The sequence below is a fragment of the Lathyrus oleraceus genome, chromosome 6 (genome assembly GCF_024323335.1).
Source record: "Lathyrus oleraceus cultivar Zhongwan6 chromosome 6, CAAS_Psat_ZW6_1.0, whole genome shotgun sequence".
Classification (NCBI taxonomy): Eukaryota; Viridiplantae; Streptophyta; class Magnoliopsida; order Fabales; family Fabaceae; genus Lathyrus; species Lathyrus oleraceus.
This window is the reverse complement of record NC_066584.1, coordinates 91,609,947-91,620,609: the sequence shown is the minus strand read 5'-3', so window position 1 is coordinate 91,620,609 and position 10,663 is coordinate 91,609,947.

Sequence of the window (10,663 nt, the reverse complement as noted above, 5' to 3'; positions counted from 1 at the left end):
TGCCTTTAGAATGCTTAATCTTGAAGTTGAATTGAAAGGACCCCTATTCTAAACTCACTCTTGTCTATTCTTTCCACTACATTGTGGAACTTTTTGATTTGTTTGTTCTTGTTTGATAGGGATCCTAAACTTGAGCTAATTAGAAGGACCATTGTCATGGACATCTAAGATAAGAGAGACAAAAGCCAATTGGAAGATTCCTAGGAGCTTGATTGAATATTTGCTTGATTGCTTGAGTTAATTGCTTATTGCTTGCTAAGTCTAAAGGAAAGGAGCTCTTGGATCATCTTTATGATCTCAAGAAAGGAATTCCAAGGGGTTTTATTTCTCTTCCCTCATCTTTTCATGTTTAGGACCTAGCCCTTCTCTTCTTCTCTCCACTCTAACCCAAGCCAAACTTATTTTGTGCAAACATTAACATTTTTTTCAAAATTAGAAACCTAGGCACTATGCCTTTGATTTTTCAAAACTCTTTTTATAATACTTATTTTGAATTGAACTTTAAGTCAACTTTGACTTTATTTTGTGAATACTTTTCATTTGTAAATACAACTCACTCAAATTGTTTTTGTGGTTCCAATAGCCACTTTTGCCAAAACTTTTCATAAACGTTAGCTATTAGGTTTAAGTTATCATAGTGGTTGATATAAACCTCACCTGTATCCTTATGGTTGGACTATAAGTCTTCCATACTTATTATAGGGTGGATCCCTCACTAGTATGTTGAAGCTCTCCTCACATGGTGGACTTGTGGTTTAGGTTGAGTTTTCTCCCTTTGATAACAAAAGACCTTAAGGCTTTTGACCAATTAATTCACCAACTTATTTTGAGATTTTTACCCCGAACTACGAGGTTTTGATCCTACCTTTTGAGATGGTACGTAGGCAATGGGTTTATCCATTCAAACACAAAATTTGTAAATAACTTGTATATTCTTTTCTCATCTCCCCAATCATGTTTGCACAAATATTTTCCAAATACCAACCTACCATACAACATTTGCAAAAAGGGCTCCCTTAGAGTACTAAGGATGTTTCAAGTGCTTTAAACCTTCCCATTGCATAACCAACCCCCTTACCCAGATCTCTGACATTTTTATTAGTTTTTGACTTGATAAAACTTCTCGGTTTTTGTTCACTTTCTAACCTTTCCTTTGGATAAATAGAAGTGCGGTGGCGACTCGAATTGTATGATTTACTTTTGATTTAGTCAATAAATCTAAAGGTAACGAATACCCCGCTACAGAAAAGTGGCGATTCTGCTGGGGATAGAAGTGCTTCCTAGTGGGTTTAGCCTACTTTTTGCCTTTGTTGTATTGTATGTTTATATTTATTTATGACATATTTTTGTGCAAATTTGGGATGAATGTATTATTTGTAATGTATGAATTGCTTGATATATCAATTGCTTGTGTGCTTGGTGGTCTCTTGTGAGATGAGTTCTATACCCGAACTCGAGTGCACTTATGATAGGAGAATGACATAGTCTTATTGACTTGTGTGGAGTTATTCCTTAGCAAGTTGACTTGCAAGCCCATTCACTTGGTGGAGGTTTTTTTGGGATCAATAATGTCACACGAGTAGTCGTGGTTAGGCATTACTCTTTCCAATATAGACCTTAGAAGCCAAGGACCTTAGATTACCTAGCCCATCTTGTCCTATTTTAGGATGTAGTGTGAAGGTCGTTCAAGTGTAAGATTTGATACGATTGTTACGCGATACTACACTCATAAGAGTCTCTCTTGAAAATATTTTTGGAATACGAGTAGTCGTTTATCCTATAATATCCAAAAGATGGGATGATGACTATGGGAACCTCTTGTAGAACATGATTGTCAGGTTCAACCATAGTACACTCTCTTTGGGTGGTTCTTAACCAAGACTCCATGCTCGTGACTTGCAACAAACCCTTGATTCACGGTTGATCCGTTCTTGTACATCCTTAATATCAATGGAACTTGGGTGTTGATGAGGTGTATACCATAATCCACCAAAATGGATGATTGACATTAAGGATGACTTGATCCATCCCGTGACCTTTGTGTGGTGTGATTTGCTTGATCCTTGAGTGTGATTGTTGCATCCATGCATTCATGCATTCATACACATCCATATCATCAATAATGAGAAAATTTTCAAGGAACTTAAGAGGTCTATTTGCAAATTTTCAGACATGGATAAGCAAAGAAGGAATACGAAGAAATACAGTTTCAGACAACCCGACTTGAAAGAGTTAAGGAGTTCGACATCCTATGTATTAGATCCCTTGGAGTTCAAAGCTCGCCATGGGAAGCTTCTGTCTATTCTTTCTACCAGTGTGGATGAGGGTCTGATGAGTGTGTTGGTGCAGTTCTATGATCCCTTGTACCGTTGCTTCACTTTTCCGGATTTCCAGCTTTTGCCCACGCTTGAGGAGTATGCCTATCTTGTGGGTATACCTATTCTGGATCAGTTGCCGTTAAGTGGTTTGAAGAAGGTTCCTTCTTCCCAAGAGATTGCTGACATGCTTCACATAAATGTATCTGATATTGGTGCTCATATGACTACCAAAGGGGGAATTCAAGGTCTCCCATCTGATTTTCTCATTGCCCAAGCTACTTTGTTTGGGAAGGCCATGAATGAGGACGCCTTTGAAGCCGTATTTATACTTCTCATTTATGGGCTAGTGTTATTTCCCAACATCGACAATTTTGTGGATGTGAACGCTATTAGGATTTTCTATTCTCTTAATCCCGTTCCGACTCTTTTGGGTGACACTTATTTCTCTTTGCATATGAGGAATGCGAAGGGTGGTGGTTCCATTGTGTGTTGTCTGCCTCTATTGTACAAGTGGTTTATTTCACACTTGCCTCAGAAGCTCGCCTTCAAGGAGAACAAGGGATGTCTACGGTGGTCTGTGAGGCTTATGTCTCTCACTAATGATGATATCTTTTGGTATAACCGTGTATATGATGGTGTGCATATTATTGATTCTTATGGTGAATTCTCCAATGTGCCTCTTCTTGGTACATGTGGGTGAGTTAACTACAACCCTGTTTTGGCTCGACGTCAGCTTAGGTTCCCCTTAAAGGATAAACCTAACAACCTTATGTTGGAAGGCTTGTTCTTTCAAGAGGGTAAAGATCCCTAGAACTTGAAGGGCAGGATGGTCCGCGCTTGGCGCAAGATTCATAGGAAGGGAAGGAAAGAGCTTGGTCCAAAGAATTGTATTGCTTTGGAACCCTACACCGCTTGGGTGAGGAAGAGAACTTCTGAATACTGCATGCCCTATGATTACCCGAGACCTACACCTATGGTTATGGTTGGGCCTTCAACCCTCCCTAACCAAGGAGTGGAGGAGTTGACAGATCAAGACTGTTCGCGTGCTTGGGTCTGTGAGCGAGAGGAGCTACTTCAGCAACTCATAGATAAGGATGCTTCAATAGAATTTCTGGAGCATTAGGTTATCGACGATCCTGATGATGTAGTGACTTCTCTTCTTCCTCAGTCGTCCAGGTTTTGGAAGAGGAAGTACGATCAACTCTCCAAGGAGAAGGCAGATATGGAGGCAGCCTATGAGAGAGAGGTGAAGAGACTTCGTGCAGCTTATCTTCCAGTCTCGAGAGCTTTGGACGATTGTTTCTAGGGTTCCATAGGATATTCATTTTCCTTCTCTCTTGTATTGTATTTTGGTTACCAAGATTGTACTTCTTTGGTGTAAAATTTTTTTCCAGATATTATTGATATGAATATTCCATTATATGTCTAAAAAAGAGTAATATTTTTCAAATATTTGCAAATAGATCTCTAAAAAGTTTCTCTGGTTAAAATAAAATCATATGCATAAGAAGGTTTGTTCAGGGCTTCTTGATCAGTGGTCTAACTCTGTGTTCTTCATTTATTTTAAAGACAAGCTGACGTACCGGTACTACACTGGAGCCAACTCTTCAAAGCTAATGGATCACCTCGAGCAAGAGAACATGGAACTCAAGGAGGAAGTGGTAAGATTGACTGCCCTGATGGAGTCATTCTTGGCCGCCCAAAGCCAGTCTTCTCCAACGCCTTCAACTCCTCCCCAGAGGACGATCATCTCAGAGGTAGCTTCCTCTATCGTGCCTGCTGCCAGTGCTCATTTTGCTCCGTCTGCTATGCCAGCCGGGTTTCCTTGGGGGATGCCCGCAAATTTTGTTCCTGAGGGTCTCGCCCTTACATTTGCTTCCCTGCCGGCATCTAGCCTGATCCTTGTTGTGCCACCTCCAGTTGTGCACACGTTACCGAGAGTTGATGACACCGTTTACCATTCTGAGTCATCTGAGGGCCCAGATGTGTACGAGAAAATGGATGCTATGAATGATCAATTACTTGAGTTGCACAAGGAACTTAAAACTCTAAGAGGGAAGGACCTCTTCGGTAAATATGTTGTTGAGCCGTGTCTCGTACCAAACGTCAAGATTCCTATCAAATTCAAAGTGTCTGACTTTGAAAAGTAAAAAGGAAACACTTGCCCACTCAGCCATCTTGTGATGTATGCACGCAAGATGTCAACTCAAACTGACAACGATCAACTCCTAATCCACTATTTCCAGGACAGCATGTCCGGTGCCGCATTAAGATGGTATATGGGCTTGGATAGTGCGAACATTCGCTCCTTTAACTACCTTGGCGAAGCTTTCGTCAAGAAGTACAAGTATAACGTTGTTCTGGCTCCCGATAGGGACCAACTGAGGGCTATGTCCCAGAAGGAGAAGGAAAGATTCAAGGAGTACGCCCAGAGGTGGCATAAATTGGCCGCACAGATTGTGCCCCCGCTCGAAGAGAAAGAAATGACGAAGATCTTTCTAAAGACTTTAAGCTCTTTCTACTACGAGCGGATGATTACTAGTGCCCCCAATGATTTTACCGAGATGGTGAACATGGGGATGCAATTAGAGGAAGGAGTCAGGGAAGGACGTCTGACCAAAGATGAAGGCTCTTTTGCCAAACGTTATGGGGCGTTTGCCAAAAAGAAAGATGGAGAGGCACATGTCGTGTCTTCCCATATTAAACAAAGAAGACCCTCTGTAAAGAGGAAGACTGTGCGCCCGGCCAGTACCCAACACCAGGTGGCTCATATAGCACCTGCCTTCAGGGAAAATCAACATTATCAGCATCAGAACCAGCAACAACAACATCAGTAATATCAACAGCAATAACATTGTCCGCAACAGCAGGCCTACCAGCCTCGAAACAACAACAATACCAGCACTAGCTATGATAGGAAGAGGATCACTTTTGATCCAATTCCAATGACCTATGCAGAGTTATATCCTTCATTTATTGAAAGGAAGCTGATCACTCCACGTGACCCACCTGCTGTGCCAACCAACCCTCAGTGGTGGTACAAGCCCGAGCTTCACTGTGTTTATCATTCCGGTGCTCCCGGACATGATGTGGAGAACTGTTATCCTCTGAAGACCATGTTTCAAGACCTTGTTAGAAGAGGTATTTTGTTTTTTGAGGACGTAGGCCCTAATGTTAAGAAGAACCCATTGCCCGAGCACAGGAAGGCTGCAGTTAACATGGTTCAGGGTTGCCCTGGCAAGTACAAGGTGCGATATGTCATCCATATCAGATAATCGTTGGTCGAGATGCATAGACTGTTATGTGGATACAGTCACTACGAGCATGACCATGACAGCTGCCGTGTATGCACTGTCAATGAGAGAGGATGTCGCCAAGTCAGGAAAGATATCCAAGAGATGCTGGATCAGGGTGTGATCGAGATACTTCAGAATCGTGATGAGGATGAATTTAATGTTATATCACCTGTATTCAGAATACCTGAGCCTGTTGTTGTCAGATATGATGGCAGCAAGAAGAAGGTTTCTCCCTCTCTTATTATCAAGCCAGTTGGCCCTGTTCCATACTCTTCAGACAAGGTTGTTCCCTATAGATATAATGCGGTTGCATTAGAAGATGGGAAGGAGGTGTTGTTGCCCTCCACTTCTGTCACAAGCATATCTGACGTCAGTGGTGTGACCCGCAGTGGTCGTGTTTTTTCGGCGTCGCCAAAACTCCATGAAGACGTGTTGAGAAGAGCTAATATTGTTGATAATTCTGCCCTCCCTATGGGTATTTCTTCTACTTCTCCGAATCCGACACTTGTGGTTGATAGACCTTCCGTTGCTGCTAAAGCTCCTGCCCCTGTTGGCCAGAATGGCATGTTGAGAGAGGACTGTGATGAGATGCTGAGGCTCATCAAGAGGAGCGAATATAATGTTGTAGATCAGCTGCTTCAAACTCCATCAAAGATATTTGTCCTATCTTTGCTGATGAATTCAGAGCCACACCGCGAAGCTTTACAGATGGTGTTGGACGTGGCATACGTGGATCACGATGTCACAATTGAAAAGTTTGATAGCATTGTTGCAAACATTACTGCTTGTAACAATCTGAGTTTTTGCGATGATGATCTTCTCGATGAGGGAAAAGACCACAATTTGGCACTATGCATTTCAATGAACTGCAAGGATGATGCCTTGTCTAACGTGCTGGTAGACACAGGATCATCGCTAAATGTGTTGCCAAAATCCACTATGGAAAAACTTTCATACCAGGGGCCTCCCATGAGGCAGAGTGGAGTGGTTGTGAAAGCTTTTGATGAATCCAGAAAGACTGTGATTGGCAAGGTTGAGCTCCCAATCAAGATAGGACCTAGTGATTTCCAGATCACTTTTCAGGTCATGGATATCCACCCATCATATAGCTGCTTGCTTGGAAGACCATGGATTCACAAGGCAGGCGCCGTGACATCCACCCTACACCAGAAGTTGAAGTTCGTCAAGAATAAAAAGTTGGTGGTTGTAGGGGGAGAGAACGCTCTCTTGGTAAGCCATTTGTCTTCCTGTTCTTACATAGATGCTGAGGATGAGGTTGGGACTCCATTCCAAGCCTTATCTATTGTTGAGCCTTTAAGAAAAGGAACTTCTTCATTTGCATCCTACAATGATGCGAAGTTGGCCATCGAGCATGGCGCAACTACTGGTTTAGGAAAAATGATTAAGCTGGAAGACAATAAATCTCGGGCTGGCATAGGGTACTCTTCAGGCACTTTCAACGAGCATGAGCTGTTTCAGAGTGGAGGTTTCATCCACAGGGTCGAAGACCAAGAGGCTGCTGTTATAGTGGAAGATGATGCAGAGGAAGATTCTGGCAACTTTGTCATCCCTGGAGGAGTCTGCAATAATTGGGTCGTTGTTGATGTTCCAACAGTTGTCCATAAGTCCACGTAATGTGTTCACTTTTGTTTGAAAACCCTTCTCCCATGCCAAAAGGAGAAGTGATGACATTGTTGGGGCATTAATATAATGATATTCATTCAATAATTACATGTTAAATGTTTGTTTTTCCAAATTATTTTCACTTTTTGCTTTTTGCATGAAATTGGTGATCACTAAAAAACCCTAAAAAGAGAATAAAATCAATCTTTTCATCTGTATAATGATTTGCCTTGTTTGAATTCTAAAATCTCTTTATATCCAAAATCATTGTGCATGTTGATTAAACCCATTGAACATAATGATCTAATGCCATCTCCCAACTTTGAGTTCCCTGTATTTGAGGCAGAAGAAGAAGATATTGAAGAGATTCCTGATGAGATTACACGTCTGCTTGAGCACGAAGAGAAGATCATTCAGTCGCATCTTGTGAATCTGGAAACAATCAACTTGGGGTCTGAGGATTGTATTCGCGAAGTGAAGATTGGGGCACTCCTGGAAGAATCTGTGAAGAAGGGGTTGATTGAGTTGCTACGGGAATACGTTGACGTCTTTGCCTGGTCATATGAAGACATGCCTGGTCTAGATACTGATATCGTGCAACATTTCCTACCTTTGAAGCCTGAGTGTGTGCCTGTGAAGTAGAAGCTCAGAAGAACTCATCCTGATATGGCAGTGAAGATTAAAGAAGAAGTTCAGAAGCAAATTGATGATGGGTTTCTGGTGATTTCTACATATCCTCAATGGGTGGCCAATATTGTGCCTGTGTCTAAGAAAGATGGAAAAGTACGAATGTGTGTGGACTATCGAGACTTGAATAAAGCTAGTCCGAAAGATGATTTTCCTCTACCACATATTGATATGTTGGTAGATAATACAGCTAAATTCAATGTCTTCTCATTCATGGACGGATTTTCCGGTTATAACCAGATTAAAATGGCACCCGAGGATATGGAGAAGACAACATTCATCACACCTTGGGGAACATTCTGTTATCGAGTGATGCCCTTCGGTTTGAAGAACGTCGAAGCCACGTATCGACGCGCTATGACTACCTTGTTTCATGATATGAAGCACAAGGAGATCGAGGTATATGTTGATGATATGATTACGAAGTCGAGAACGGAAGTTGAACATGTAGAGCACTTGTTGAAGCTTTTTCAGCGTTTGAGGAAGTACAAACTCCGCTTGAATCCGAACAAGTGTATATTTGGAGTCCGTTCCGGAAAGTTATTGGGCTTTATTGTCAGTGAAAGAGGTATTGAAGTCGATCCTGCCAAGGACAAAGCAATACAAGAGATGCCTGCGCCCAAAATTGAGAAGCAAGTCTGAGGTTTTCTTGGCCGCTTGAATTATATTTCCAGATTTATATCCCACATGACTGCCACGTGTGCGCCTATATTCAAGCTCCTCCGGAAAGATCAACGTCATGATTGGACCGAGGATTTCCAGAAGGTCTTTGATAGTATCAAAGAGTATCTGTCTGAGCTTCCGATTCTGTCTCCGCCTGTGGAAGGGAGACCCTTGATTATGTACTTGACCATGCTTGAAGGCTCTATGGGTTGTGTACTGGGTCAGCAAGATGAATCAGGGAAGAAAGAATATGTTATCTACTATCTGAGTAAGAAGTTCACTGATTGTGAGTCTCGATACTCAATGCTTGAGAAGACATGATGTGCTTTGGCTTGGGCTGCTAAGCGCTTACGCCAGTATATGTTAAATCATACAACTTGGTTGATATCCAAAATGGATCCAATCAAGTATATCTTTGAGAAGCCTGCTTTAACTAGGAGGATTGCCCGTTGGAAGATGCTGTTGTCTGAGTATGACATTGAGTATCGAGCTCAGAAGGCTATTAAAGGTAGTATCTTGGCTGACCACTTGGCACATCAACCAATTGAGGATTATCAGTCTGTTCAGTACGACTTCCCTGATGAGGAGATTCTGTATTTGAAGATGAAATATTGCAATGAGACTACGCTCGATGAAGGGCCAGAGCCTAGTTCTCAATGGGGAATTGTGTTCGATGGCGCTATAAATCAATATGGAAATGGTATTGAGATAGTGATTATTACTCCTCAGGGCACACATTTTCCTTTTACAGCAAGGCTAACTTTCAAATGCACGAATAATATGGCGGAGTATGAGGCCTGTATTATGGGTTTGGAAGACTGTATTGATCTTAGGATCAAGAATCTCGATGTTTATGGTGATTTGGCCCTCGTTATTAATCAGATTAAGGGTGAATGGGAGACGAATCAACCTGGCCTCATCCTATACAAAGATTATGCGAGGAGGATTTCAACGTTGTTTACAGAGGTTGACTTCCATCATATTCCTCGAGATGAGAATCGGATGGCAGATGCTCTTGCTACGCTTGCTTCAATGATTATGGTGAAATTTTGGAATGAAGTCCCCAATATTACTGTGATGCGCTTGGATAGACCGACTCATGTATTTGCAGTTGAAGAAGTGAAAGATAATAAGCCATGGTATTATGACATCAAGTGTTTTCTTCAGAGTTAGACTTACCCGCCTTGGGCATCTGTTAAAGATAAGAAGACTTTGAGGAGACTATCTGGCAATTTCTACCTCAATGGCAATGTGCTTTATAAGAGGAATTTTGACATGGTTCTGCTCAGATGCGTAGATAGACACGAAGCAGGCCTGTTGACGACTGAAGTCCATGAGGGTTCATTTGGTACTCATTCTAATGGACATGCCATGGCAAAGAAGATGTTGAGAGCAGGCTACTATTGGTTGACAATGGAGTCTAACTGCTGCAAGTATGTGAAGAAATGCCATAAGTGTCAGATTTATGCGGATAAGATTCATATTCCCCCGACACTTCTGAATGTCATTTCCTTACCATGGCCTTTCTCCATGTGGGGAATTGACATGATTGGCATGATAGAGCCAAAGGCGTCCAACGGTCACCGTTTTATTCTCGTAGCAATTGATTACTTCACCAAGTGGGTTGAAGCGGCATCATATGAAAATGTGACCGGGCAGGTGGTTGTGAAGTTTATCAAGAATCAACTCATATGCCATTATGGTGTGCCAGATAGGATCATTACTGATAATGGATCTAACTTGAACAACAAGATGATGAAAGAGTTGTGTAGCGAGTTTAAGACTGCACATCATAATTGTTCTCCTTTTAGACCCAAGATGAATGGGGTTGTTGAAGCTGCTAATAAGAACATCAAGAAGATTATTCAGAAGATGGTTGTTACGTACAAAGATTGCCTATCGTACATCTGTCCTCAATTCAACAGGGGCAACCCCTTTCTCCCTTGTATATGGCATGGAGGTTGTGCTTCCCGTGGAGGTTGAGATCCCATCAATGAGAGTCTTGATGGAAGCCAAGTTGACTGAGGCTGAATGGGTTCAGAGTCGTTATGACCAGCTGAATTTGATAGAAGAGAA